This window comes from Atractosteus spatula, chromosome 10, assembly GCF_055471065.1.
Source record: "Atractosteus spatula isolate fAtrSpa1 chromosome 10, fAtrSpa1.hap1, whole genome shotgun sequence".
Lineage (NCBI taxonomy): Eukaryota > Metazoa > Chordata > Actinopteri > Semionotiformes > Lepisosteidae > Atractosteus > Atractosteus spatula.
The window spans coordinates 7,500,557-7,505,860 of NC_142715.1; the positions used below are offsets into that span (position 1 = coordinate 7,500,557).

At 39.5% G+C, this 5,304-nt stretch overlaps 1 non-coding gene across 1 annotated transcript; it reads left to right on the forward strand.

Moving 5' to 3' along the window:
• The first annotated feature begins 406 nt into the window (after positions 1-406).
• On the forward strand, positions 407-488 carry trnal-uag (transfer RNA leucine (anticodon UAG)). Its single transcript has one exon. It is a non-coding gene; the product is annotated as a tRNA-Leu (tRNA).
• Positions 489-5,304: the final 4,816 nt, after the last annotated feature.

Sequence of the window (5,304 nt, forward strand, 5' to 3'; positions counted from 1 at the left end):
GAAGGAACTGTAAAAAAGGCTGGTATTTGAATAAAATTGGCGATCACAAGAAAACCACAATTTATGTGGTATTATCATCAATATCCTTCAAAATCGACGTTCAAATGAAGGATTTGAAGAAACTATGAAAAAAGCAACAGTAGTAGCAAAGGATTTTGATTTTTGCTCTTCAAGTCAGTAGATCACCGTAGAGTTGCGCCCCTACAAACAGCACCAAGGATGAATCCCACCTCCTTTGTTATTGCTACGTTTGTGCCGGTGAAAGTAGCGTTTGTGGTATTGAAAGCATCTCGGAAGATGAAGGTGCAGTCACTTCCACATGTCATGATATCATTAGATCCGACGACAAGAGCTGAAGCCCCCCCCAGTCCAAGCCAGCAATGTGAGGAAGAGGAGTATGGAGGAAGGTAGTGTGGCCGAGTGGTCTAAGGTGCTGGATTTAGGCTCCAGTCTCTCTTGGGGTGTGGGTTTGAATCCCACTGCTGTCAAATGTTAGTATTTTAAGACCTGCAATACGATCAGTAAAAGCGCTTTTTGTTAGGCTGCGGGAGGTGTTTAGAGATAGACTTTCTAAAAGACAGGCTGTCAGCTTAACATCAAGGCAGAAGAAATATTTTGTTTTCTCAACAGAAATTCTCTTTGGCATGTTCAGCTTTATGTAGGGAACAACATCTGCCGAGATCACTTTTGAGGCAGTGCACATGATAGTGTACCGGCAAGCACATTTAATATTGGCTGTGGTGGTGAGCTGCTTTTGTCTGTGAAACTTTTAATTCTTCACGCCGAATAGTTGGCAGGGGTTAAGCTTATTAAATCTTTGAACATAGCGCTCCATCAAAAATACTTTGTTCGTGATCAAAAGAGATCAGAGGATTAACTTCATGAATTCACATAGCATACCTTACAGGAAAGATTTAAAAGGGGAATTGATTGTGCTTCCTGATGTTGTTCCTGTGGTTTCTTTGGATACAAAGGTGAATGTTCTTTGACGTTCTGCTAGAGTATCCACTGGGTGGGCTTTATCAATTAGCTCGGATAGGTCATCAGTGCTCCATCTCCGGAAAATAATCAGCACTGTTGTTTTTTCCTGTGCTGTCTTTTAAAACATATAAGATCACGAGTTTATAGATTTCTCCAAATAACAACTATACATTTTAACCCAGCGGTTAGCATTCCTTCAATCCAATAGTTTTTGATTGGGTAAAAAGCAGCGCAATATACAGAGAGATGATATTCAAATATTTCAACGTTCTTATTGGATTACCTGTATGGAGATATCGCTCAGAATTCCTAATATGATTTTGAGTTCAGTTTTGCTTTACTACTTTCAGAGTCTTTTATTGACCTTCCTGAAGCAGAGAAGTGACATAATCACAAATGCGACCTACCTGTGCTGCTGTTTCTGGTTAGTAATGATTATTGCGAGGAAAAAAAAAACAGCTCCTTGCATTAAGAGCAAGAGCAACTAACGCGCTTGCTTGTTGAGTTGGGTTTTTTCCGTGGTGCTCTTCCTCAGGTGCAAAGTTATTTGGCGAGCAAGGACCTCTGAGAAGGAGCCTGAATCCATCAAGAACTCAGAAATTCTAATATCGCACTGCCGTCTTGTGTACAGAGATCTGCTTCTTCCTTTTTGAGTGTTTTGGTGTTTAAGAGCATGCTTCCTACCTCGAATGTTAGTTTCAGGAGATGTGTTACCGGATCACAGATCATCTTGAAAAGATTTGGGATGCACTGGCTCAGTTATTTGAAGGAACCTATACCACCAACACACTTCTGAAAAGCACCTGCATATTTTCGCAATCCTCTCTCTCACCTACAAAGTTATGAAGACACAGACGACCAACAAAAACTGATTTGATTCACTAAAGGCTTCACTCTTCTGTTGTGATGTCATTTTAATTAGTGTTAGCTGTGATGAGGTGTTGTTTCTGCCTCTTAAAGTTTAAGAGTCTGCTCCTTTCTTCCTGGTATAGAAATAACATGTTCCATCTTTGTTTACAAACACCCCTGTAAATTATTTGTCCATCTCTAAAGCCTGTGTGTATGGACAAGGCAATTCAAAAGCACATATTAAATAAGAACACAATCCTTCTTGTTACCATTCCCGTGGTTGGAGCGTTGTTTCGCCCTTTAACGTTCTTCTACAATATTTACAGACAGGGCTTTATCACTGGAGTTGTGTGCATCGGTCCATGAACATCAACTGTACTGCTGTTTTTCTATGCGTAATTTAATCGCAAGCATTTAAAAGATGAAAAATGGTTTCAAAGAAAACATAATTGAAAGACAGTCAAGTAAGGAGGTAGAAAAACGCACTCCCCCGTTGAAGAATCAACCACCGTCGCCCATGTGACTGGATATAAAAATAAATTATTAATTTTGCCCGGTCTCTGGAAGCTTCAATGCGATTATTTTCCCTTCCTTATTTCTTCATTCCCATTGATTTACTTTGTAGTAGAAGAAACGCGAAAGTGGGAAACTGCAGGCATTCTTCATGAAGGGTGGATTGTGGTCAGTGAACATATGCACATCTTTAAGTCAGTTCCACCATCTGTGCCATAGGGGATGTAGCTCAGTGGTAGAGTGCATGCTTTTCGTGTATGAAGTCCTGAGTTCAATCGCTGGCATCATCAGGTGCTTTATATTATTGTGCTCACATCGCAATCTTCTGTTGAGTGAGAACTCTTTGCTCGTGTTCATAGAGAGTCAGGTTTACACAATTAAATTCAGTCACACACGAAGTGCTACAGTGTTGCTCTGCTGTTTTAAATGTACCTCCAAAGCATTTCGTTCTGTTAACTACTAAATGATTTGAACTAATTGACGTCATATTCAGGAAATCCAGAGAAGGTCATCAGACTTTTAGTGGCTGTTGAAGAAAACACCTGTTGAATCTCACCGGGGATTTCTTGAGAGATCATTCAGCGAGCGAGTCCTCCCTCTGGACTCCAAACATTTTGGGTTAAACTGTTATTCACATACTCTAACGAAGAGAAACGTTAGTGTCTTCCGGTGTGTGAGCCCATTTCTTAAAAAAAAAAGTTATATAAATTGAATTGTTCTACTTTTTAGGCTTGCATAGTCTTATTAATATTAAAATCTTTTTTTCTGTAGTAACATCAGTTGATATTAATATTAGTCCTGATTTATAATTTTTTGTCATGGTTGATCTTAAGTAATTTTGTAATTAGTTTCAGTTTCGAAAAATCGCGCAGAGAAGCTACCAAAACTGGTAATGTTCATATAATGTGTAATGCAATAGCAGCATTTTGGGTTGAAAACAAAAAGTATATCTTAGTATGAATCCTAACACTTCATAGGCAGCGTTCTAGGACTTCTCGCTTCAGATAAAGTTGTCAATACATCATAGATTTCTACTCAATCAATATCAGCAGTGTTATCGCTACCGAACGCTAAATATAGATCCTGGCAATACTTCGTGAGATCTTCGTAAGAAAATCCAAAATACTACGGAAGGAATCAAATTTATACGTTTCTTATACAAATTGTGGTTTTCTGTTAATTGCCAATTTGACTGTAATTACATCTTCGTTTACAGATGTCTTGCATGTATCACAAGGTATAATAGTCGTGTGCGTCCTCAGTTAAAATGTTTTAGAAAATACTACAAAAGTACAACATGCTTAAGAACATTTATGGTTACATCCATATTAAAATGAAGGTAAATATACCAAGATATTAAAATACAATTGTACAGTCCTAACTTAATAATGCCTGTGAAGTTTTCTAACAAATCCGAACTGTAATTTTGAAATATTATACCTGAGAATGAAAAGAGAGTACAAAGATCAAATTCAATGAGTGAAAATGCACCAGTAGTTCTCTAAACTGAGTTTCTTCCCTGAAATGACTTGCTTGCGAAGCACCAAGCAGCCTTGAACGGATCGCGGAAATCAAATATACAGTACAGATGGATTCAGAGTGTGCTTTCCAACTTTTGTGCAACATTTTCCTTTGATAGGGCAGAGTTGTCTTCACAATCTGGGTTATATAAAAAGGAGTGACGTCAGTGTTAAACAGCTTTCCTTCTTGGGGAACAACGGTTGTGTTCCATATTTCTAATTAGTTTGGTTTCAAGATGGCAATTTAGTGTGAAACATAAAAGCCAGCTGGATAAGCTTTATTAATTTCCCTCACGGGATCAATAAAGTATCTATCTATAAATCTCTTACACGTCATTTACAATGGCCTTTCAACTAATAGCCCGTGCAGGGATTAAACCCTAGCTGTTGGTACAGTACGAGTTGCGTAAGGCTCTGTAACGCGCAGATGAGAAACTAACCTCTGCTTCTTCATTATATACACAGTGAGCTATATATGCGAGCTTACTGCCTCCTACGGGCTCTGTATTTGATTGCGGTACAAGACCGGCCGTGGAGATAAAGTGAGACGGGTGTGTACATTAAAAGGCTCGTAGCGTCCCTGGGAGGGCTCAAACCACCACCTTTTTGGTTAACAACCGAACCACAAAGACTCATGTACAGCTTAACACTTCTCGGTCTCGGTGAAAGTGATACACTCCGTAAAATTTCAAGAGATTCATTTATTTTTAAATGAAAATCACCAACAGCGGCCGAGATCTACTGGAGTTTTTTCATTCTATACTGCGATATCTGAAGGGTACCCTGTGAAAATACGAGTTTTGACGAGAAGGGATGGACATATAAGGTCAAAAGGCTTGGGGAATTGAACTTTAAGGTGAAGACTGCGGGTTCAGTAGCAGCAGAACCTGATCAGTATCAGTTGACTCCGATATACTTTGAAAATGAACTTGGGGATTTAGAGTCAGACGTGCTACCGTTGCACCCTGGGGTACTTAATTTAAAAAAATTGGAAAAAAATCAGTGTTCCTGGATCTGTAATTGAGAACAACACCTGCACAAGAGCTGCGCAGGAAGAATAAAATGTGGTCTGGGAAGAAGAGACTCTCTTCGGAAGAGCAGCGCTCTTCACAGGAGATTTTTTTTTTTGTGAGGCTGATTTGTCTCCTTTGAGGAATTCAAAGGCGTTGATAGCGGTGACCTCGTGGCGCGTCTGACTCCAGATCAGAAGGCTGCGTGTTCAAATCACGTCGAGATCAGCTGTTAGTTTTTTAGGTTCTGCTGGTCCTGAACACGGAATTCACACCATGCAGTTGAGTTCTATCTGTACACCACATAGATAATCTAAACAAAATAGAGCAGTACAGGACACGCAGTGTGGAGCTCACACAGCGAATAGCCTTGAACACAAGAGAAAAGGCACAGTTCACATCTGCTAAACATCACGTCCAACTTTAGGGAC